Here is a 26,133-nt window from a genome sequence, read left to right on the forward strand (position 1 = left end):
ATTTGCAGGAGTGAACCACTGAGGTCCCCATAAAGAGAGCTCTCCGTCTTTCTGAACTTTTAAAGCATGCAACAGGTCTTACAGGCTACAGCCGAGCGCTTTTATAAAACGTTGCCCTACGCCAGGAAGACCTCAACAGGCTCATTGGCCACCGCCATCCCGGGAAAACTTCAGGAACGGGCCTCAGCGACAGGCTTGATTAAGGCAGGAGCTTCCTTCCCTCCCCCACGCTGGGGTTACACAACTGGTGACACCATTTTGCGCGGTCCCGTCCCCTCCCCCACCCCTCATATCGGTTTAAAAAGCCCCCCCCCCCCGACTCACCGGGTCCAAGTTCAGCAGCCCCCTCCCGCCCTCGGCCGCAGTCCTCCTCCCTCAGCCTTTTTTAGCCGAGACAAACGGCCAAAAACAAAACAAAACACGGAAGCGCCCTTCCCCCACCCTGCAGCGATATTGCTTTAAAACCAGACGAAACGATATAAAATTATCAACCTGAGGTGATCCCAAGCGTTCGAATCAGGGGTCCGGGAGAGCAATGGGCAACCCCCACGGCCCGCAAAGGCTCTCCTTTCAATCAACGCCAGGCCCGAAGAGTTGTTCCGGCCCATTTCAAAGCCTTTGGGTGGGGGTGGGGTTGCCACAGGGAAACGCAGCCCCATCCTGCTGGGAAAGTGGGGGGGGGGGGGAGGCTGGTAAGCGGGGGAAGCCGAGGGCCGACTCAGCTTCGAAAGCCACCGAAAACGTGAGGCGCAAAAACGCCCCCCCCCCTATAAAACAATAGTCAACCGCCCATCCATTAGGGCCGAAGGAAGTTGAAATCGCGTTGGAAAACATGGCCCTCCCGAGGCGTTCTCGGCGTTGCCGACCCGCGTTTGTCCATTTCTTCTTAGGGAGTCTCCCCCACCACCACAAAGGCCGCCCCGGAAAAACTCACCTCCCTCCTCGTGTAGAAAGGCCTGGCTCGCCCTCCAGGAAGCTCCCCGAGGAAAGTCTCAACTTCTGCCAAAGCCCCGAGTAAGCCAAGTTCCTTTCACTGGCAGCCCATGGTGGGAACTCTTCTTTCCAATCCTGAGGATCTTCCCGAGTTCGTGAAGCAGATTGTAAATCTCGAGCAGCCCTCGTAGCTCTTCTCAACACCCCCCCCCCCTCCCGCCCTTCCTCCTCCTTTTCTACCTCCACCGCTACCACCGCATCCACTCCCGGTGGCGGAGGGGATCAAAAGGAAGTCCGAGAGAGCGGTGGGCAGGAAAGCGGAAAGTTTCGGGGTGCAGAATGGCAGTCAGGTGGTGGGGCTGGTAGTGCTGCTGCTGCTGCTCCTCGCGCTCATGACTTCGTGAGCAAGTTAATGTGCTCGGAGAGCGAAGTGCATGTGGAAGTCCAGGGCCAGCCTCTCCCTGCTCTCTATGAGAGAACGAAGAAGCAGGCAAAGGCTGGCAGAACCCGGCTGGTTTAAGTGGTCTCCGGGGCTGCTGGTGGAAATCAGCATATTGATCTTTAAGGAGGAGGGGGGACCGGGTGGGCTTCTCAGCAGTTCTGCCTTTTATGATTTCCAAGGAAGAAAAATATCAACACCTACCCCAGCAATCAAATGAATTTCTCCTCCAATTGCAGTGTGCTGAAATAACTCAGTCACTTTTAGGGGTGATTGAAATGTTTTATGCCACCCAAAAGGAAATCTCACCCACCCTACCAATCTTCTACTATTCAGATGACTTTTTAATCCCGTGGAGTCAGGAAAAAATGGATCAAAGGGTAGTAAAATGTAGGTTTACACAATCTCTTATGGACCAGTGTTATTTATCAATCTTATTTGCACTCTCCTTTTAATAAGAGAATAATGTAATACACTGTTTGATAATGTGTATAGGTGCAGGTATAATATTAAGACTGTTTTTTTAAGTAGCTAAATTATTATGAAGCTTATGACTTTATATTCTAAAAGTCAACAAGTAAATTTGTGTCAAATAAAATTATTATTATTATTTATTATTATTATTATTATTAATAATAATAATAATTTATTATTATTATTATTATTATAGCCGCCCCGAGTTTGCGGAGAGGGGCGGCATATAAATCCAATAAATCTAATCTATTATTATTTAGATTTGTATGCCGCCCCTCTCCGAAGACTCACTACAACAAAAGAGTACAAAATGTAACTTGCTAATCAGAATACAATGTTTTTGCAAATTCAGTAATTTATATTTATTTGGAAATTCAGTTTAAAAAAAAGGAGGGGGAACAACCCATAATGTTTATATACCTTATATACTTTATGAAAACATGTGTTGCCATGATATAATTATAATATATTTAAATATAGATATGTCTCCATAACTGTTATTCAGCAGAATAGGTATTATTACACTTAGCACTAACATAGTTAGATGTCGATGTTCTTTGTCTTGAATTAATCCTCCCTTTCTTATTTTTCTCTAGGCTGGCAGAGCTTTCTGAATTACAACAGTCATTTTACAGAAAAAGAAAAAGGAAGCTGTGCAAAAAGCAGTGCAAATACATGATGCAACATTACCCTGGTTACATGTGCCTCCCATCCCCCAATCTCTTACTGGTGAGAGTGCTGTGTTTTTTCTGCCTGCAGGGTCACATTGTGGCTGATTGGTTCTCCTTTCCTCTTGCTCAGTCATTCAGATTTGGAAAGTAAATAACAAGCTGACATCATTACAGCTCTCTGCATTACTGTGACACATTCCTGTGCTACCAAGCACACTCTATTAGCTGCGCAGGAAGAAAAGAGTGGCTTGATCAGTTTGTGCATACAATTTATGCTTAAATAAATGTGTGTGTTGAAAAGGCACAGAAACGTATGGAATACTAGATTCAAACATTAAAAAAGCATATGCTACCATGTATATAAAATCTTGGAAGCAAATTTCACTGAACATTCACTAAATTTTAAATACAGTGGTACCTCTACTTAAGAACGTAATTTGTTCTGTGACCAGGTTCTTAAGTAGAAAGGTTTATAAGTAGAAGCAATTTTTCCCTTAGGAATCAATGTAAAAACAAATAATGCATGCAAACCCATTAGGAAAGAAATAAAAGCTCAGAATTTGAGTGGGAGGAGGAGGAGGCAGAAGAGGAGGAGGACACTCACTGCATAAGGAAGAAGGTGAAGTGAGGGGAATAAAAAAATCCCAAACTTTAAGGATTAAAAAAAAAGGACTCTGAGGCTGTGAAAGCCTCCTTAAGCACCACCTAAAGGCTCCTCTGTCAGCCCAGAAAAGCCTGAGATGATCAGGATTAAAAGGGGAATGGCAAGAAACTGGCCTTCGTGCCACTCTCAAATTTCCTGGGAAATTTTTCCGGGCTCGGGTTCTTAAGTAGAAAATGGTTCTTAAGAAGAGGCAAAAAAAGTCTTGAACACCCGGTTCTTATCTAGAAAGGTTCTCAAGTAGAGGCATTCTTAGGTAGAGGTACCACTGTACATATATAAAAGTGATTATTTTTATTCAGCGAGCACTAGCTTTTGATTACTTGGAAGTTTATGGATCACGTTGAAGTTTGCTTCCAAATAAATAAATGTTACATTATCAGTTTAAATTTCATACAAGTTAGGAAAATATGTTAATATTAACATGTCCCTTTGGCCTGATTAATTACAGTAGAGTCTCAATTATCTGTCCTTCAGTCATCCAACATTCTGGATCATCTGATGTCGGGGCTGCTTGGGGGCATGGCTGTAGGCATTTCCACACCCCCAGACACACAGCTGTGATGGGGAAGCAGTCCCCAAGGACTGATCTCTCTGCAAAGCCTCAATTGGGGGGAAGGGGGTAGAGATAGTGAGGAGAGCCACTTCTCGCATCTCCTCCATGCACAGCTCCCCTGCAGGCACTGGCTGCCCAGCCAGGAGGAATGTGCTACCTAACCCTCCCAACGCACCGATCCCTAGCCACTTTTCCCACCCTTTCCCGCTCTGCCTCTTCTCCAGGCCTATCCACCCAATGCCCAATGCCCTGTTCCCAGACACACCAACCTGGCCACCCAGCACCATCTTCTAGGCAGGAGGGTGATGCCGAGAGGAGCTGGGGCAGGGGAGACACAGGCTGCTGTGGTACCCGGGCGGGCAGGCAAGTGACCTGGGAGGAACGAAGCAGGGAATGTTTGCACCAGCAGCGGCAGCGGCTTGGGGCAAACTGAAGAGGGAAGGAAAGAGTGCGAAGGAAATACCCGTCGGCATTTTTTAATCTATCTATCTATCTATCTATCTATCTATCTATCTATCTATCTATCTATCTATCTATCTATCTATCTATTTGACTTGTATTCCACCCCTCTCCGTGGACTTAGGGCGGCTCACAACATATCAATAAAAAACACAATATGTAAAATACACCTAAATCCAATTATCATAAATAGTTTAAAATATTCTAAAAAGTTAAACATTTAAAAAATCGTTCATTCAAATAGACATTGCAGACATCCTATATATTCAGTGGTCAGAGGCAGGGGTCTAATGACCCCAAGCCTGGCGGCATAAATAGGTTTTCAGATTTTTACTAAAGGCAAGGAGGTTGGGGGCAGTGTGAATCTCTGGGGGGAGCTGACTCTAGAGGGCCGGGTCCTCCACAGAGAAGGCTGTTCTCCTAGGACCCATCCAGTGATATTGTCTAGTTGGCAGGACCTGGAGAAGGCCGACTCTGTGGGACCTAACCGGACGCTGGGATTCATGCGGCAGAAAGTGGTCCCGTAAGTAATCTGGTCCCATGCCATGTAGGGCTTTTAGTACTGTAGTTTGCAGGAGCTGCGAGGAGACACAGGCTGCTGCTGTGGTGCCCTGGGCAGGCGAGCTGGGAAGAGCGAAGCAGAGGGCAGCAGGGGCCCCGCCGGCAGGAAATAAATAGTAGAAGCTGTTGAATATGATAAAAAGAATTAGACAGATTAGTGCAGTGTAAGGTGTAGATACCGATGTGTAACCTTCAATATCTGAGATATCCCTGAATATTTAATGTGAAATATAGCATTCATGTCTCAAAAACATATAACTTATTATCTATTCTGATAATGTTGATTATAATGGCTTTTAGTCTATCCCATCACAAATTTTATGTTTTAGTAACACTTCATTCTGGAGAATCATGATACCAGTTTGGAACTTTCTCACATTTTCTGTCTTTTCCATGTTTGTTATAGCTCCCTTAGTTTGTATAATATATTAAATAAAAATTGGACTAAAATCTATGTTAAAGGTAAAAATTAGACCTGTATTTAACAAACCTATACTCGTTGGATTGTGTTTGGAATCTACGTGGTTTAGAATTCTTGAATATGTTTTTACATAGGCTATCCTTTGCCTGTCTTTGATGCATCATCATCATCAAACACATTAGCTAGTTATAGGGTTGAGGAGGTTTTAATTATTATTACCGTGTTTCCCCGATAGTAAGACACCCCCGATTGTAAGACGTATCGGGGGTTTTCGGGGGGTAGGCTGATATAAGCCGTACCCCGAAAGTAAGACATATGTCTTACTTTCGGGAAAACACGGGGGTATTGCCGCCTCCCTCTCATCTAGTTGCGCGCCGTCTTGTCCCATTCCTCTTTTAGCCTTATAAATGTCTATTTAAGCGTTCTCAGCCCGTACGTAGAGTGAGAAACTCCGGACCGACCCTTCGGCTGGCCAGCAGCCCCCGAGAAGGTCACCGTTACCGCGTTTACACAGAAAGCAAAGAGACAGCGAGGAGGGAAGCGGACCGGGTTGGGCGGGAGCAGCAGAGCCGAGCGCATTAGGCGGCGGGGCCTCTCCCTCTGGTGGCTGCGACCAACCCCTCGGCCTCGGGGCAACGGTTCTGCCTCCACTCGAGGCCACCCCTGCCTCCCGCGCGCCCCTCCTCAAGGAGGCAGCCAGGAGGGGGGAAGCCTCCGAAAACAACACATGAGCTGCTGACCCCACCGGAGGAGCCGCTCGGCAGCCGTCACTGCCGCCGCTGAAGCCTCCTTCCCGCCACCCGCCTGAATTACGCCTCGAGACACGCCCTGCGGCCAGACCTCCCCCTTCCCTCCCCCAAGCGACCCCCTCGAAACTTCCTCGATACCTGCAAATTGAAGACTTGAACGGGTAGCGGCGTATTGACCCTCGCACCATGCGCCTCCGGGTCATGTCCTCCCCTCCCACTTCCACGTCCGGGTCACCTACGCCACCGGGTCAAGGCCGGCGACAGGTAAAGCCCCTTAAAGGGACCGTCGCCCTTTTCCCCCCCCTCTTTGCCTCTCCGACCGCCCTCCTTTTTCCCACCCCACCCCGCCCCCGGTGTGCTCTTGATTCGGCCCGGCGAAGACTCGAAGCCTTGGGTCAGCGAGCGCCGCGAGAGTCAAGCGCCCGGGCCTGGCTTCTTCCGCTGCCAGCCGGAGCGGAGCCAGCCCCACCCCGCCCCCGGTGTGCTCGACAATTTTTTTCCAATATAAGACATACCCCGAAAGTAAGACATAGTGGGGCTTTTGGGGATAAAAAGAAAGTAAGACACTGTCTTACTTTCGGGGAAACACGGTATATACATGAAGAAGCCTATTATTACTGGAATGACAACAATGAGAAAAAATTCCAGAAAGATATAGAATTGATCGTTCTCATGGGATTCTTCTGTCTCATATGATTTATTTATTCATATTATTTGGAGCTTTGTGAAATTGAGCTTTAGTAAGGTTTCCATGATGCACTTTTAGCATGTAAAACAACCCAAAGTTCTTTAAGCTTCTCGAATGATTACTTCAAATAATTGCTTCTGGTCATAGCTTTAATTCCTAATCAGAACCTCCGGGTTAAAAATCTGTGATTATTTTTGACATATGGTTGGCAGCAATATGAGTTATAACATATGTTGTGAACAGTGGAATTTGTGACACCCTCATTATTTAAAATTAGATCCTTCAAGCTTTAAAAGTGGTTCTTTATATGTTTAACTAGAAACTTCATCTTTGCTATGTGTACATGATATCCACAATGCTTTTAAAAAGTGAATTAATTTATCACTGAAAATACTCTTTGTGGTTTATAGGAAATTATAAGCAGAAAAAAGGGCTATCACACGTTTAGCATTGCAGACTGCATTTACAAAAGAGCACCAGAAAACGTGAATAAATAGCAGCTTGTGAACATATCCTAGTAACAAATTCTAATGACATAACACAGAAGCAACTTTGATTTTTGAAGCCAAAGTTGTCAAGACTCATTTAAAAAAACTGCTATCTGAATAGTGAAATGAATAGGCATAATAAAAAGTCTTACCAAGAGGGTTGGCAAGAACACTTCTGGGAATAACTTAATTTTTTATTATTATGCCTGTAGTAATCATGGCCATACATACATGATTTCTGAGCAAAGTTTTTCTGAGCTAAGATGGTCTCTTTGAGCTAAGAATTCCTCCCCTGTTGGTCAGCTGCATTTATTTTTATAGCAATCTAATTGTGTACACAATTAAAATGATTGATTTACCCCAAAGATAGCTAACTAGTAACAATGGATTAAATGATTAATATACAGCATACGACAGATCATGTCAAGTTTATAGGTGAGTGCGTGATTGTATTGTGCTAACCTTTACCCATGAATAGAATAGAAAGAACTGAGTAAGTAACCTTTACCCTAAATAGAACAGAGCAGAGTTGAGTGTTTATTCAAGATTAGTCAAGATAGGTATTCCGTATTGTTGACAATGATTGACAATAACGTACATATGCTGAAATATATGCTTCTCATACACACACACACACATGTATGTATGTACATATGCATATACATATATAAGTATATATATATGACTGTCTTGGCATATTCGTGTTTCTTCCCGTGTAGGATTTAAATCCTACACGGGAAGAAACCCGAATATGCCAAGACCGTCATACCTGTACCCGTGAAAATCTACGAAAACATATATACATAAATATAAATATAAATATAAATATAAATATAAATATAAATATAAATATAAATATAAATATAAATATAAATATAAATATAAATATAAATATAAATATAAATATAAATATAAATATGTAGATTTTTCTGAGTTCGGGTTTTGCCCCATGTAATATTTTGCATGTCTATGCGACGTTTCGGTGAAATCACATTCACCATCATCAGGCTGAAGTTATAAGCTTCGTGCTGCTGTAAATATAGTTTGTTTGCAACTGCCATTTGTTCCTTATAAATAGTGGTGGGGGTGGAGATTTGGTTTGAATGTAGCAAATAGATTGGGTGGCTATGTTTTAATGGTTTGATTGGTTGGTGGAATCACATTTAGTTGAAGGATTGACATGGTGATGATTATGATATGCTTTTTTGTTTAAGGCTGGTTTCCAAATTTCTGGTAGGTGGGATGTGTCATCACGTTTATTCATACTGAGGGGGTATTTTTCTATCTCTATGGCTTCCATGATTATTCTTTTATATACGTGTTCTGTTTTGGAAAGTAATTTAGTTTTTTCGAAACATATATATGTATGTTTAGGCATATGTAAGCAGGGATGGGCCTCAAACCGGAACGTCAGGAATGCCGTTCTGGCAATGGAAATGGAGCACATAGGCCCGCTCTGTTGTTGCATGCACACGCAACTGGCGCGATTCCAGTGAAAATTACCGGGTTTTTGCTTATGCACAGAAGCAAAGAAACAAGCAATTTTTGCCCAAATCTCCCTGCCACAAGGATGTCAGGGCAAGATTTCAGCTGCTGCGCATGCACAGCAACTGAATCTTGCTGTGGCACCTAGAGCAGCAGCTGGGGCCAGCATGCGACAGCAGCCCATCCAAGCTCTGGCTGGGTGGCCTGCTCTCTCCTCCCGCGCCGCAGGCATCTCTCACACATGCGGGAGAGCACAGAGCTCTGGGACGCCCTGCCTGCTCCCTGCCCATGACCCATCAACCAGGAGATCGTGGAAGAGAAGGTAAGAGTGGAAGTTATGTGTCGGTGTGCAGTGGAAGTGATGTGCCGGTGCCTAGAGGCTGTTGGGGTCTGGATGGGTGTCAACAGGCTCCAACTCAACCCTGATAAGACGGAGTGGCTATGGGTTCTGCCTCCCAAGGACAATTCCATCTGTCCATCCATTAACCTGGGGGGGGGGACTATTGACCCCCTCAGAGAGGGTCCACAACTTGGGCGTCCTCCTCGATCCACAGCTTACATTAGAGCACCATCTTTCAGCTGTGGTGAGGAGGGCGTTTGCACAGGTTCGCCTGGTGCACCAGTTGCAGCCCTATTTGGACAGGGAGTCATTGCTCACAGTCGCTCATACCCTCATCACCTCGAGGTTCGACTACTGCAATGCTCTCTACATGGGGCTACCTTTGAAAAGTGTTCAGAAACTCCAGATTGTGCAGAATGCGGCTGCGAGAGCTATCATGGGGCTACCTAGATTTGCCCACGTTTCTCCAACACTCTGTGGCCTGCACTGGTTGCCGATCAGTTTCTGGTTACAATTCAAAGTGTTGGTAATGACCTATAAAGCCCTATATGGCATTGGACCAGAATGCTTTCGAGACCGTCTTCTGCTGCATGAATTCCAGCGATCAATAAGGTCCCACAGAGTTGGCCTTCTCTGGGTCCCATTGACTAAACAATGTCGTCTGGTGGGCCCCAGGGGAAGAGCCTTCCCTGTGGCAGCCCCAGCCCTCTGGAATCAATTCCCCACAAAGATTAGAATTGCCCCCGCCCTCCTTGCCTTTTGTAAGTTACTAAAGACCCACTTATGTCACCAGGCATGGGGGGACTGAGATAACCCCCAGGCTTATACAGTTTACGCATGGTATAATTGTGCTGTATGGTTACAATGTTGGTTTTAAAATGTTTTTAATATTAGATTTGCAACACTGTCACTATTTTGTTGTGAGCCACCCCGAGTCTGCGGAAACGGGTGGCATACAAGTCTAATAAATGAAATGAAATGAAATTGAATTGAATTGAATTAAATTAATGCCGTGTTGCGATGGAGGGGTGAGCGTACGGAGCTGCCACTCATGGTGGAGCGGACAGGCCACTTGTGGCAGTGCCAGGGGGTGGTGGGGCGGTGCGGTGGGGGACAGCATGGTGGGAGCTGGCATCATCGCGGGCGTATAGGAGCCGGCAGCCCCTGATGGCAGCTCTTACCTTGTTTTGCCAGTCACTCACAACTGGCAGCTCTTCTCTCCAATTTTCAGGCCTCTTTGCTTCTGCGCATGCGCGGAAGATAGAAAACCCCCAGAAATTTTGTGCGCGTGCACAGCCCACCCCTGTATGAAAGTTATTGTCAATCCATTGTCAACAATATGGAATACCTATACTATAGTATATATATTAGAAGTAGATATACACCTTACTCTTTTGCCAGACTATAACCGACCTACTACTAGTGAATTTTAAAAAGAAGTCTTCCGTGCAGACATTTCTATGCAAATATCTATAGAAAGAAAAAAAGAAAAGAAAAAAGAAACGTGCTCGATATATGATAAGTACTTTTTAATGTTTCGTCTATATTAAATGTGAGTAGCTGATTAACATCTAGGAAACCATTGATTTAAATAGCTGAAAATTACACTGTCAGGGTAATTTTGTTGTGATATATTAAATAGAACTCACAATTCCATTATCTTTATATGTAAAAATTATGCAGGAAAGTGGACTGAATTTTTCTGTTTTCTGTTGAGTCAATTGGATACAATTGACTCAACATAAAACAGGAAAATTCAGTCAACTTCCCTGCTGTCTATGCATAGCAATAATAACTACTTATTTGTCACCACATAGTCTGGGTATTTTCAGTGAAAATTAAACTACTGTAAATTTAAAACACACACTTAGACACATATATAAAATACATATACTGTTTCTCTTTTAAGATATGGAGTAAGAATCAGAAACCAAACAAATTTGAGTCTCTATCAAATGAACTAAATATAGACAGTTCAATTTAGATATATGTAGACAGGCTGGCAGAAATCTGATTCTCTAACTTTTCTTTTCTCCCACAGTATCTATCTTGGGAAATCCCCTTATCTTTGAACTGTAATCTATCCCATTCATCAGTACCCTTCTACCTCTTCTCTATCATTCTTTGGGTAAATGGGATTGCCATGAAGATAGCTCAAATAATTTTAAAAAATATTTATTTAATTATTAAATTTGTTTGCTGCCCATCTCACAACCAGGTGACTCTGGATAGCTTACAATGTTAGAATAAAACTATTCAAAATATGTATAAAATAAGAATTAAATAGTACTACAAAAATACAAATTATCAGCTATAATTATAAAAGACGGGAAGAGATGGAATAGGATGAGCTGGAGGATTTATTGAGAGGAGAGATCTGTTGTTAATCTTATCAATCACCTCCAGCATGACAATTCCCCATTGGAGCCTCCGGCCAACTGGCAGAGCTAGATCTTCAAACTTCTGTGGAAGGTCAGGAAGATGGCGCAACCTCCCTCTGGGGAGTGTGTGTGTGTAAAGGGAAGAGCGACAACAGAGAAGGTTCCACTCCTACATCCCACCAGTCCAAATTCCCTGGCTGATCCAGGAAATTTGATGCATCATGCCTCCTCTGTCAGCACAAGTGGGGTGGACCAGTGCCATTGGGATGAGGTGGTTCCCCAAGGAACTTGGATTCATGCTATGAAGTATTTTAAAACTGATAGCCAACACCTTGAATTGTACCCAGAAGCAAACCAGTAGTCCGCGCAGTTGATGGAATGGAGTTGTAATATGGGCCAGTCTGGGGACACAAAAGCTACCCATGCCACTGCACTTTGCACCAGCTGTAACTTCCAAATACTCTTTCAGTGTAGTCCCAGGTACAGTCCCCTGCCATCCAGGGGACTAGAGCTTAAATAACTAGGTGCAGGGACTCCTGATCCAGTAAAGGCCAGAACTGGCACACAACCTAAAATTTCATAAAGGCTCTTCGGGTAAGAGTTGCAAGTCCAGGAGATACTCCAAGTTGTGGACTGGATCTGTCTGGGGTAGTTGCACCTAATCCAGTTTTAAGGATCTCAAAATTCTGGATTTTGAGATTCCATGCTCACAAAGCCATTCAGTCTTGCCAGGGTTTAGTTTTCCTCCACAAGAGGGCACCAACACTATCATTTGTTCACTAGGAGTGGAGATAACAGTACACTGATGATACTCAACTCTATGATACCTCAACTCATGAGGACAAATGATCTCACCCAGTGATTTTATGTATATTTAAAAAAGGAATGCAGAGAGTGCTGAGTCCTGCAGCATGACACAAGAGAGTGGCTGTGGGCTGGATCTCTCACTCCCTATTAACACTGATTGGGACCAGCCTTGAAGAAAGGGGCCGACCAGTGTAAGACTCTGCCACCTGGCCTCAGCCCCCATAACCACCGAAAAGGATGCTATGGTTAAAGGCCCTGGAAATGTCCCCACCTGCAATGATGAATTAATCACTGATGTAACCATCTTGGAGACTTTTAGCATCTAGGAGGGACAAGAATCTAATTGACAGATGGTAACACTGACAGTACTGAGGATCCTGCCCATTTCCTCGGGTCCAACAAGGTCAAACCATTCCCAGATCACTGAGCAAAACTTTTCCCCGGGCATGTCACATGAATTTGTACCACACATGGAATCTTTTTTTTTTTTAAATAAATTTTTATTGATTTTTATAAAATAATTACATAAAACAAACATATAACAGTGCACAGTGCATGTGCCCATCACCTAACAACAAGACACCCCCCACCCACCCACCCACCACCCATACAAGAGGATTCAAAGATTTTGGTTTGTTTATCTATAATTCCTTGGCTCTATCTTGCATTGAGTATTACTAAAAGAGTGATTGCAGTTTATTTTTCACATTTACATCACAGATTCTACTCAACATATAATCTTTCACCTTATTCCATCGTACCATCAGCTTCTCCAATTTGTTCTCGTCAAAATTATTTAATCTTATTTCCATAATTTCGAAGTGTATTTGGTCCACCATGTACCAGTACCAATTTTGTAATGTCCATTTTGTGGAATCTTTCCAACCCAATACCACCACCACTTGAGCGCTTTCCAATGCTGCAGATTTAATTTCCTTGAATTCTCCTAGTTTCCTTTGTTTAATTAAAATTGCTATTTCTTTTGTAATTGTCCAGTTGATTTTTAACATTTTGTTAATTTCATTCTGTACTTCATTCCAGAATTTCTGAATTTCTGCACACTTCCAGAACATATGCATAAAGATTCCCTTTTCTTGGCACCCATGCCAACAATTACCCTTCTCTTTCCCCTGGAAGTGTGCAAGTTGTACTGGTGTATAGTACCATTTATGTAAAATCTTCCTTCTCATTTCTTTAACTCTCGTATTTTTAATCTTATACCGTATTTTCCGGCGTATAAGACGACTTTTGAACCCCTGAAAATCTTTTCCAAAGTGGGGGGTCGTCTTATAGGCCGGATACTGCGCCCATTCCACAGCCGCGGGCGGGAGGAGGCCGGGAGCGGGATTGGGGGGGGGGAGCGGACCCGCGCTCACTTTCGGCTCCGGGGACTGCGGGTGGCTATGGCGCCGAAAGGAAAAAGCGCTGCTGTTGCTGCTGTCGGTGCCGCCTGAGGCGGCGGCACTCGAATCTGGCGTGGTGGAAAATCTGGAGGCAGGCAAAGATTTTCCACCACGCCAGATTCGAGTGCCGCCGCCTCAGGCGGCAGCGACAGCAGCAACAGCAGCGCGTTGATGAAGCCGGCGAGGGAGCTCCGGAATCGGTTGGTGCTCGCCCGACGCCTTGTTTTTTTATTTCCCCCTTTGGTTTCTCTTCACAGGCGGGAGTTCGGGAGGCAAGGGAGCGCTCGAGGAGACAGCGTCTTGCGGCATCACGCAGCAACTTCTTTTTCCTTTCGGCGCCATAGCCATCCGCAGTCCCCGGAGCCGAAAGTGAGCGGTTTGCAAGCGGCGGAGATCCCGGAGCGAGGCTTCCATTCAGGACGGGGGCAGGAGGGAGGGAGGGAAGGGAAACGCAGCCCTTTGCCTCAACCCACCGGCTCCGGGGACTGCGGGTGGCTATGGCGCCGAAAGGAAAAAGAAGTTGCTGAGCGTCCCTTCGTCGTAAACCCGACGGGAGGCGATGCCACAAGACGCTGTCTCCTCGAGCGCTCCCTTGCCAAAGGGGGAAATAAAAAAACAAGGCGTCGGGCGAGCACCAACCAATTCCGGAGCTCCCTCGCCGGCTTTGCTGGGGTGGAGCGCCACTCCCGGCGGCAGGAACTGCGGGGGGTAGCCGGCATAACGAGCCCTTGCTGCAGCTATCCGCGGCTTCTTTCTTCTCCGCCTTGCCTCCGCTACCTTTGCCTCTTGCCCGGCGGGGAGAGCAAAGGCGGCGGCGGGAGTAGCGGAGGCGAGGCGTTCCTGCCGCCGGGAAGCAGCCCTTTTACATTAGCGGTGGCTGCAACGGCACTGGCGATGCGGCCGCTAGCCGCTCCGAGCGGTGTGGGGGCTGCTTCCCATCCTCCTGCCAGCTTGCTCAGAAGGAAACCTTCTGAGAAGGAGGATGGGAAGCTCGGGACCGGACTGCGAGAGGGGTGGGCGTTCCCACAGCGCTCGGAGCGGCTAGCGGCCGGATCGCCAGCGCCGCTGTAGCCACCGTTGTGGGAGGAGCCTCAGAAAGAAAATAAGAGAGAACAAGAGAGAGGGAGAGAGGTGATTCTTGAAGCATATGGTAAAAAGCACCCAAATAATAAGAAACACCCCCCCCAGCCCACACCTGTGTTTGAAAAGAATAAAAGAGAAAAAAAACCCAGCCCTCAACTGGTTTTGGAAATGGTTCGAGTGTGTATACACACACACACACACACGTAAGGGGGGGGGAGAGACAGGGATGGAAAAAGAGGAGAAGTGAGAGGGAGAAGGAATGAGGGGAAAAGAGAGGAAGAGAGAGAAATGAGAAACATGAGAGAGAAAAGGGGGAAAGACAGGAGAAGAACCCAGAAATGAGACAGTGGTATAAATTTGAGGAGGGATGATTGATGATTGACTGTATTTATAAGGGGATGTTACATGGGATTGTATATATGAGGGGGTTATTTATGTGTGTGTGTGTGTGTGTGTGTGTGTGTGTGTGTGTGTGTGTATGTATGTATGTATGTATTTATTTATTAGATTTGTGTAATTTTGGTTGGTGATGTGCCCCAGGATTTTGTAAATGTAAAAAATGTGCTGCGGCTCAAAAAAGGTTGAAAATCACTGCTCTAGCAGGTGGTAAATCAGCACTCCTTTTAACTGACAAGGGACCCATTTCTCAGACTTTGATAATTTCCCCAGGTATTTTTGTACCTACTTGACCAACATTATTAGTGGTTGCAAAATTGAATGTTAAACTGGATGCATTTATTTCTGCCTGTTTGTATTTGTTCTTATGTTTAACCATTGAAAATGTACTTTTCCTCCAAAAAGAATCATCTTTCCATATTTCTTAGGCAACATTTTAAAATAACTTTAAAAGCTGAGGTCATATTATTCACCCTGCTCTGTATCATAGCACACTGCACAGTACTGAAAATTGGCAGGGTCACTAATTAAACCCGACAAGTTAAAATCTGTTTAAGTGACATTGCAAGAGGATAAAGACAGAAAGTGCGGAAAGAGGAAAAAATGGATGGGCTGTTTGGATTGCCATATCATGATATCACATACAGATTCTCATTCCATAATAGATTCTCACATAGGTGTCAGCATGCTGCATGTTAGACTGAAAGATACCTGCAGAATAGATGGTAGGAGAAAGAAAAATAGCCAGGTTCACCTTTTTGTGTTGACAAATTATGATGAGTTATAATAATAAACTTAATTGTGGTGAGGAGAAATATGAGAGGCAGACAAGACAGATAGACAGAGACATATGGAGAGATAGACAGAAGAGTGCTCCCACTTGGCTCTCTCTCTCTAAATAATTCATTCATAATTTTAACAATAAGATCTTCATCATTAGTAATTAAAATATTGTGTTATCATGTTCAGAAATGATTTTTTTCTCAATGCAAGTACATCATAGACCTAGACTCAGTCAGGTCTATGATGTACAGAAGAGGGGTAGTCTTATACGGCGAGTATATCTCAAATTCTATATTTTAACTGGAAAAGTTAGGGGGTCGTCTTATACGCCCAGTCGTCTTATACGCCGGAAAATACGGTATATATTTTCTACTATTTCTTTCATTTCACTTTCATCTATTTGTAAATCATTTTGCCAGCATCTTGTCAAACTTTTGGTTACTTCCTCTTCCACCTGCAATAGCATTCTATATATATTACCGGCTTGTGCTTTACTCTCATTAATCTTTTCTCTTATTATTTTTTCTAAACAATTTTCTTCTCGTAAAAGAGCTTCTTTATTCTCACTTTTATTTAAATATGTGCTTATTGCATTAATCTGCAGCCATTTCTGTTGACCAATCCACCATTCCAATCGAGTTCTACTAACTCTTCCATCTTTCTCACATAATTGTTCAATTCTCGTTATCCCTTTGCTATTTAATACTTTAATAATTCTGCTTAAGTTAACATCATCACCTGTATTCAATACGTGTAATGTTGATAGCTTGGAATTCCTAGTTCCACCTTTCCTCTGCCATTTAGACCATATTTCTAAACATGCTTTAAGAGGGTCGATTAAATTATTGATTTCTGTTCTACTCCAATTTTTAAATAATAACTCTTTATTATTTATATTATTAATTTCCTTTTCTAAATTTACCAATTTCTTTCCCCCCCATAACTGTAATTCCATTAATCTTTCTATATGAAATGCTTCTCTATATAGTACTAAGCACGGGCTCCCCCACCCCCCCCTCTTTCTCTTGTGCAAACTGCCAATGTTTTCTTATTCTAGGCTTTTTGTTTCCTTCAATCCAAAAATTTAATTTACTATCCCATTCTCTTAGTTTTGCCCCGGGAAAGATACCCGGTAGAACCTAAAATAAATACATCATTTTTGGTATTATCATCATTTTAAGGGCCCTAATCTTGGCAATTCTTCCCAACTTTTTCCCCTTCCAATTTTTTATCTGCTTCTGAATTTTTTTCCATATTAAATTATAGTTGGCCGTCACTATTTTTATTGGATTCTTAAACAACCAAATTCCTAGATATTTCATTTTTTTACAACCTAATTTCAATCCTGATATTTTTTGTATCTCAATTTGCTCTTTGGGGCCAGTATTTAAACAGATTATCTCCGATTTCTCTATATTAACCATAAGTCCCGATTGATCTTTAAATTCCTGGAGCAATATCATTATTCTTTTCATCATTTCGATTGGGGTTTCAGACATCACTATAGCATCATCTGCAAACAAATTTAATTTCAATTTGAATTTTCCTATTTGGTAACCTCTCCATTCCTTATCATTCCTAATTTTATTTGCTAAAGTCTCAATTGCCAGTACAAATAACATTGGGGATAGTGGGCAACCCTGCTTAGTTCCGTTCTGAATTTTAATCATTTCTGTTCTGTTACCATTTACTCTAATTTGAGCTATATTATCCTTATAAATTGTTTCTATAATTCTACAGAATGAATCTCCCATATTTAGATCTTTACATAATTGAAATAGGTAATCATGATTAACTTTATCAAAGGCTTTGTACACATCTAACTTTAGTATACTTAGTTTTCTTTTGGTATTGGTAGCATGGTGTATAACATTGACCACGTTTCTAATTGGTTCATAAATCTTTCTTCCTTTAACAAATCCATATTGGTCTTCTCCAATTACTTTTGGTAAAATATTCTCCACCCTGTTTGCCAATATTTTCATAAATATTTTATAGTCCTGATTTAATAAGCTGATAGGGCGATAAGAACTTGGATCAGTTAAATCATGATCCAGCTTTGGGATAGTTATAATTTCTGAGATTTTCCACGTCTGTGGAGTTTCAGAAGTCTTAATTACATTATTAAACAGTTTTTCCATATGCGGTAATAATTCATTTATATAAGTCTTATAATATTCGGCAGTAAAACCATCTGGACCTGGGGCTTTAGCAGGTTTCAACCCTTTAATGACTCTAGATATCTCATCGTTTGTAATTTTTGCATTTAGCATTTGTCTATCTTCTTCCGTTAATTTCTCTTTAACCTCTAGGGTTTGCAATGTAATGTGTTCTTTTTTATATAAATTCCCATAAAAGTCACTCATTATTTTTTCCATTTCTACATTACTATGTTTAATTACACCTTCCTTATCCTTTAAAGCAGGGATATGGGATTTCTCTTTTCTTTTTTTCAAATAGTGTACCATTTGTTTCATTGATTTGTTTCCCCATCCCCTGATTCTTTGTTTTATAATCATCTTCATTTTATTCCATCTTTCTTCATCAAGTGATTGTAATTTCTTTTTCTTAAATAATAATAGTGTATTCCAAGCTCTATTTCTTGTAATTTTTAAAGTTTCTTGGATTAAATCTATTTCTCTTAATAGATTTTTTTCCCAACTTCCCAGGATTTCCTAATAAAAGCTTCAGTACTAATACAATTACCCCTCATAATAGCCTTATGTGTATCCCAAACTATTGTTTGCTTAATTTCACCTGTTGCGTTAATACAAAAAAATCCATTCAGTTCCTTTTGTAATTTAATTCTATTTTCCTCATTAGCTGAAACCACAGGGTTGTATCTCCAAATCCTTTGTTGCCTGCCAGCCTCTAACTCAATCACTGCTAGTAATGGAGCATGGTCTGATAACCAAATGCTTTTCACTTCCACTTTCTTGAGCCGTGCCTCGGCTGTTTTATTAATTAACATATAATCAATGCAACTAAATTTATTATGTCTTGCTGAGTAAAATGTGTCCCTATTTACTATATTTTCATGTAAATCCATCATATTAATTTTATTTAAATGTAATTTTTTCTTTTTCCCCCTCCCTGCCGTTAGTTCCAAGTTGAAATCGCCTGCTAAAATCACTGTACCTTCCGCAAAATTATCTAGTTTACGTTTTACATTCATTATAAATTGTTTTGCATTTACATTGGGGGCATAAATTACTGCTAAGGTTACTAGCTTATTATTTATTTTCCCCTTAATAAATAGCATTCTACTGTCTTTGTCTCTTTTAATATTAGTTAATTGAAATAACAATCTTCGGTTGATCAAGATGGCGACTCCTCTGGATTTTGCTGTCCCTCTCGACTCATAAACTTGTTGCCACTTGCCATTTGTAACTAATTTATCTGTTTTTTCCCTTCCTTTATGAGTTTCTGATAAAAATAAAATATCAGCTTTACTATCCCTAGCCAGCTTCATGATTCTATAACGTTTTTTCTGTGATGAAAGACCATTTACATTCAACGATAATAGCACTGTCTCACCCATTTACATAAGTTTAAATACATTTCCCCCTCCTGCAAAACAGAGCCTACCGGAAAAATGCTTTTTAGTTACCATGAATCCCCACCCTAGTGCCTCTTCCCTAGCACCCCCCACCCAAGGGGAGGCAACGAAAAAACCTTTCGTTATCGAGAGGCACCCCTGGATTTGCGTTCCACTAGAAAGCTCCCCCGTCTCTCCCCATTTAATAACATATCAAAAGATTCCCCCCCCTTCCCTCTTCTCCCCTTATTAGTTAGCGAGAAAAAAAGAAAAATACACAAAGAAGAGATTAATAAGTTGAAAACCATAATACCATATTAGCAAATCGGCTCAGTTCAGTTCATTATTTCTTTTTCTGGCGCGTAACTCTTGACTCTTCTCTTTTCTCTTTCTCCTGGAGAAATTCCAGTTCCTTTTGCAAAGCTGCAATTTTTTCCTCCTTGCTTTGTTCTGCTGCACGAATCGGTTGAAGCATAAACAAATCATCCTCCCTTCTTCCATGTCTCGCCTCCCCGTTTCCTGCTTCTGGCTGGCTCTTCGATGTCGATGCCTGGGAACCTCCCTCCAGATCCATCCCCAGCTGTTGAAGCAGATTCCTTCCCTCCTTCAAAGATCTCGCCTGGAAAACTTTGGAGTCTTTAAAAACAATTACTGTAGCAGGATAACGCCATGAGAACCGGATTCCATTTTCGTAAAGTTGGGAGGTGACTTCTCTCATCTGGTTTCTCATCTTGAGGGTCTCTGCAGACAAATCTTTTAAAACGCGTATTGGAATAGCCTTGTAACGTAAGTTTGAAATCTGCTTTAGCTCTCTGAATATTTCTGCTGCCCTCCTTTCCGAGTTAAACCTCACAATAATATCTTTTTGATCTCCTTGATTCCGAGATCCAAAAGCCCAGTGCGCTCTTTCAAATTCCCCTGGATCGCATTTAACATTATTTTCACTGAACCATCGGTAAATTGCTTGAATAAGATGTTTACTCTCCGCAAAATCTTTTGGGAATCCCCTCAGGCGGAGATTAGGTCTTCTTTGTCCTCTAAGTTAATTATGCGGAGTTCCTGGCGAGTCTTTCCCTCTTCCAGTTTCCCAATTCTTTGATCTTGTGTTTTGGACTGTTCTTTCAGGTCAGCCACCCCCGCTCCAATGGCAGCTATCTCCTTTTTCATATTTGGAGTAACTGTCCCATATTGGCAAATGCCGTTAGCAATGAATCCATCTTCCCTTCCAGCTCCGAAGTAGATGCCATCTTTTCCTTTGTTCTCACTTATCCCCCTACTCACGTTTAAAACTGTGAATTGCTTCTTCTTTTAACTCTTTTTTATAAAGTTTTCAACAGCTCCGTTCAATCCGCTTCCTCTCAATCCACTTTTCACCAAGCTAGAGAGGGTTGACGGGGGTTAACTTTCACTTTTCCTCCTTCACATGAGGGAGCTTTCTTTCGGTGCGTCTATCTGGATCGACGCATGCGCAAATACCCCCCCACACATGGAATCTAACTGGGAACAAATCCAAATTATTTTGTCAGGTGTTGAACAAAGTCATCTGCATGGCCCTGTAGATGACAAAGTCATCTGCTTGGCCCTGTAGATGATCATATGAGCTTTATACCATTGATTGTCATTAAAAAAGTAGTACAGGTAATCCTCAACTGTTCTTGACCATTCAAAGTTACAAGTGGCACTGAGAAAAGTGACCATGACATCCCCATGTCAGGTGAATAAAATTAGGATACTTAGCTACTGGTTTCTATTTATGATTATTGCAATGTCCCAGAGTCATATGATCACTTTTGCTACCTTCTGACAAACAAAGTCAGTGGGGAATCCAGATTCATTTAGAACTTTGTTATTAACTTAACAACTGCAGTGCTTTACTTAGCAATTGTGGCAAGAAATGTCATAAAGCAAAACTCACTTAACTGTCTTAGCAATCATTTTGGGCTCAATTGTGATTGTAAGTTAAGGACTACCTGTATTCACAACAGGTCACTATGTTTATGCTTATATTTCAGTATGGTGTGGTTAGCTTAACCATGGTTTAATGAATAAATCAAAACTGGTTGATTTATATAGGACCCGGATTGTGGGGGCAATATGCTGGCTCTGTTCAAAAGTGCTATTGCTAACATGTTGTAAGCCGCCCTGAGTCTAAGGAGAAGGGCGGCATAAAAATCGAATAAATAAATAAATAAATACTTAGCCAGTAACTAGAAATTGAATTATTTTACAATTAAGTAAATTTTAAAAAATCACCCAGCCTACATTTTAGTATTATATATTGACTAAGCTATAATACTGCTCAAAAAAATAAAGGGGACACTTAAACATCATAATATAACTCCAAGTAAATCAAACTTCTGTGAAATCTAACTGTCCACTTAGGGATCAACACTGATTGACAATCAATTTCATTTTGTTGTCAGCACATTCAACTTTGTACAGAACAAAGTATTCTATGGGACTATTTCATTCATTCAGATCTAGGATGTGTTATTTGAGTGTTCCCTTTATTTTTTTGAGCAGTGTATAATATGATGTAGCTTTCCCCATCCTGGGTTCTTTGGCTTCATTACAAGTGTAACTTCCAAGTTTCCTGTCATCATTGACAAATATAGATGATGGCAGAAGAAAGTTGATTCAAAGTATCAAAACCCATGGTAAAATTAACCTTGACTTAATTCACTTTATTGCCTGGGTTCATGCAATACATTGAGCTACATATCAGCTGACTACATTTTAACCTAACATATGCAAACAGAAATAGTAGGCAAGTTAACTAGCAAGAATTAAGGAATAGGATGTCATTGAGAGCCAGACTTTCTGATTTTTTTTTAAAAAAACTTTCCCCCAGATTTCCTCCCCAGCATCCTAATTTAGGAAGGAAAAGCTTTTTAGCATGTACTATTTGATAATTAGGAATCAGGAATTATTTCTGATCTATCATTCTCTTCTTCTCACTTAAAATACAACACAAGGCCAATATGAAAAATGCATGTCTGTGACAAAAGATATACAGTACTTTAGAGCAGTGGTCCCCAACGTTTTTTCCACCAGGGACCAGTTTCAGCAAGACAATTTTTCTATGGCCCAGTGGGGGCGGAAAGGGGCGTGGTTGGGGGCGGGATTAAGCATGGGGGTGCTGGTCCTCCCCGCCCCTCTTTCCCACCATCGTCCTATGGACGGCAGAACCTGCCTCCCAAGCCCTCTTGCCCAGCGGGAGCTAAGCGCTGGAGAGAGGGGGTCAGGCTGGCCCTCCTGCCTCCCCCCAGCCAAAAACGCAAAAGCGCCCCGCGGCAGAAGCCAAAAGAGGCTTGAGCCTCTCGGTCCTTCCCGCCCCTCTGTCCCATCCATCGTCCTGTGGCTGGCAGAACCTGCCTCCCGAGGCCTCTTGCCCGGCAGGAGGCGAAGCGCTGGAGGGAGGGGGTGGCTGCATGAGGGCCGGCAGCTGCTGACTCCACGGCCCGGTGCAACATGCCCCGCGGCCCGGTACTGGTCCGCGGCCCGGTGGTTGGGGACCCCTGCTTTAGAGAAGTCTAAAATTTGTACAAACTCTACAAAATCTGAAATTGATACAAACTCTATAAAATCTAAAATTGCTACAAACCAAGTAGAATTCCTAAGATTCTTTGGCTATATAGAAAGTAATCTACAGAACATCAAAGGACCTGTTGAGGCACACCTGATTTATGGAGTAGATTGATATTTTGAGAGGAAATGTACTCATTTAAACACTGTTATATGAGACTATGTATAAGCGGAATTGAAAGTGTGGTAATATTATATTGCTTGTGTATTCAGAAGACAAAATGAAAGAGAGTACTGTTTCTTGGTAATATTAGTTCAATCCCAATGAAAACCAGAAGTTCTTGATTTAATCTGTGTCAATATCTATTGCAGTAGTCATGAACATTATGCATTGCAGTCATGATCAAAGGTTTTGAGAAATATTAGCAGTTCTGGGAAATAGGAAAAGAGGGTTGAATTGCACTCATATTTTGTAGGGATCCCATATACATTTGGCATGTCTGTTCTTGTTATTGCATTCTGCATGTGTTTTCTTATGTTGAAATTCCATCCTGCCTCCAAGTACCTTGGAATCAAAATATTGCAGTTGTGCCAATCTTATGAAATAAGTTGAGATTACTTTAATGTTAAAATTAATGCTAGGTGGCAATCATAGGTCAACCCAATCCAGTGGTGCAATCCAAATATTTTTACTACTGGCTTTGTGGGCGTGGCATTGTGGTGTTGTCTTGGTGGACATAGCAGGGGAAGGATATTGCAAAATCTCCATTACCACCCCACTCTGGGACTAGCCAGAAGTAGTATTTAGTAGTTCTTTGAACTATATAAAATGTCCGCTACCGGTTCTCTGATAGAAGTGATAGTTTCCACTATCACTTCTCCAGAACCTGTCAGAACCTGCTGGATTTCACCTTGGTCCAATCCAAATATAGCTATTTATATATTACAGGGGTGAAATGCTCCTGGTTTGCTCAAGCCTTTTGGTTGTTAGAGAGCCGGTTATGAAAGGGCGCAAGGTTTCACCCACCTGCTCGGATGCCACTATTTGGGTTCTTTTACCCTCTACGCACGTGCAAAGAATACTGTGCACGTGCAGAGGGTAAAAGAAGCCAAATGGCAGCATCTGGGTGGGTGAGCAGGGCCTCACGCTCCCTTCATGACATGCTCTCTGATGACTGACAGGCACGAGTGAACTGGGAGCATTTTACCCCTGATATATTCCACTTGCTTTTAAAGTTACCTGCACCATCAAACCCTGCACCACTTAAAATCAGTGTCTCCCAAAGCAGTGTTTTAGGTTCCAAACTCTTTATACCTTACATAAATGACCTTTGAGATCATATTATAAACAACTGTGTCCTCTTTGCTAATGATGTAAAAATATTCAACACCATCAACAAGGCTGCAAAATTACCTGCTACAATGTCCTACCTGTCAATGACTACTTCAGCTTCAACCACAATAATACATGAGCACACAATAGATACTGTTGTGGTTAGCTCTGGCCCAGCTCCTGCCCCAGGGAATGGGGAGGTGGATGCAGGGGAAACTTCAACATGTCACAGGCCTGTGTTATTGCTGACAGAATCAGTTCAGAGTTTAGTTTCCTCGGATGAAGAAGAAGGTGGGAGTGACTCGGCAGAGGAGGGCTTGGCACACAGCCAAGGCAGTCAACCTTCCTTATCTTCTATAGCTTCAGATGATGACATTTTGGACCCACGCAAGCGCAGGATTATGTGTAGAAGAGACCAAGTAAGAACATATTACAGGAAATAAGGGAGGCCACCTGTGTTTGGGTGGGGCTCCAGTAATTAGGGCTGCTGCTATAAATAGCAGTGTGTGGGTTTGGCCGTTGTGGAAGAATATCTGTTGCTGTTTCGTCAGGAATCTTGTGTGCTGGACTTTGTTGCTTTTTCATGCCTTTGAAACCAAAGCAGAGCAGCGTGTGTGTGTCTCCCTTCGTTGGAAGAAGAAGGGATGTGAAGTTTCTCCACAGCTGCTGGCTAAGTACTTAATGACTGCTTAAGGGACATTGTACAGACTACCAGGTTGTTTTGGGAAGAGTGCTCTTTGCAATACAAAAAGAGTGCTTAGTTTATTTTGACTTTTGTGATAAAGAACATTGTTTTGAATTTTGAAACATGTGTGTCTGTCTGAAATTTGTATCTTTGAATTTTCGGGAGGCTCCTATCAGAGAGCCTGACAGAACAGATATAAACTCAAGGCAAACCACTCCAAACTCGATTGCAGAAAATATGACTTCAGCAATAGGGTAGTTAATGCCTGGAATCCATTGTTACTTCATCAAACCCCCATATCTTCAACCTTTAACTGTCTACTGTGAATCACACACCATTCCTAAGATATCTATAAGGGATGTGCATAAGTGCACCAGCGTGCCTAGGATCTTTTCTTTTTTTCATTCAAATTATGAAGAAAAGTTGATAAATCCAAAGTTGGAACCATTTTAAAACTAATTTAATCTAAAGGTCATTTCTAAAATGCATATGGTGCATTCTTGACAGATTCTTGTTAAGTATTGTTTAAAGAATTATTTCATAATATCTTAAGATGCTAGCTGATAAGGGAATATCTCTTAACATTTAATTATTTTAACTTATTTTTTCTAAAACTGTAGATAATTTTTTCTCATTCTAAATGATCTTGATTCTATGAGATACTAGACAACCCAGAGGGACCCATTGAAAAATAAAATGATCACAGGTTGATTGCTATTGCTTTGGTTTAAAATTAAAGAAGAAAATATCATTTTATTACAGAAGAAAAATGCATAACAGGACAAATATAGATGCTTTTCATTTATCAAATAACACTTTTGATGACAGCATTTGTGGTTGATATGCCATTCTTTAATATTTTCACTTCTTTTTCCTCAGCATACCACTGACCATGCTGGAATACTGGTTTCTCCAGATAAATCAACACATTCACCATGGTTTCTTCTTATGCTTTATGTATACTGGCAGCAAAGCATGACTACATTGGAAATTGTAGTCTTCATTTTCTAATAAATTGGGTGTAATTGGAATCATGACAATGTCATTTTTGAACATACCAAAGTTTGTTTATCTTTGCTACAATAAGGTTCTTGTTGAGTTCTTTCGTGATCATCATTGCAAAATGATGAAAGATCCAAGTTTCTTATTAAAATTACAAGACATCCTACTTTCAATTCGTTTATGTGCATAGTGCTGGTGTGAGTGTTTTGTGTTTGTGTGTCTCATTTTTTGTTCTTCTTTATGTATACATTAAAGACTATTTTAAAAAGAAA

At 42.0% G+C, this 26,133-nt stretch overlaps 1 protein-coding gene and 1 long non-coding RNA gene across 4 annotated transcripts in view; one reads left to right on the forward strand and one right to left on the reverse strand.

The window, feature by feature from the left end:
- TBL1X (transducin beta like 1 X-linked) overlaps positions 1–1,469 on the reverse strand; it is a 191,098-nt gene extending 189,629 nt beyond the window's left edge. The window contains 1 exon segment of the mRNA XM_070750848.1: positions 935–1,469. The gene's annotated coding sequence lies outside the window, so the exon portion shown is untranslated.
- On the forward strand, positions 1–26,133 carry LOC139166785 (uncharacterized). Of its 3 annotated transcripts, none has more exons than XR_011559038.1 (4): positions 1–204; positions 1,612–1,762; positions 2,443–2,575; positions 25,739–26,133. It is a non-coding gene; the product is annotated as an uncharacterized lncRNA (long non-coding RNA). The 3 variants fall into 3 exon arrangements; XR_011559037.1 differs by lacking the exon at positions 1–204 and adding an exon at positions 551–1,014 and having other exon boundaries at positions 1,555–1,762; XR_011559036.1 differs by lacking the exon at positions 1–204 and having other exon boundaries at positions 562–1,762.

This window comes from Erythrolamprus reginae, chromosome 4, assembly GCF_031021105.1.
Source record: "Erythrolamprus reginae isolate rEryReg1 chromosome 4, rEryReg1.hap1, whole genome shotgun sequence".
In the NCBI taxonomy this organism is placed as follows: domain Eukaryota; kingdom Metazoa; phylum Chordata; class Lepidosauria; order Squamata; family Dipsadidae; genus Erythrolamprus; species Erythrolamprus reginae.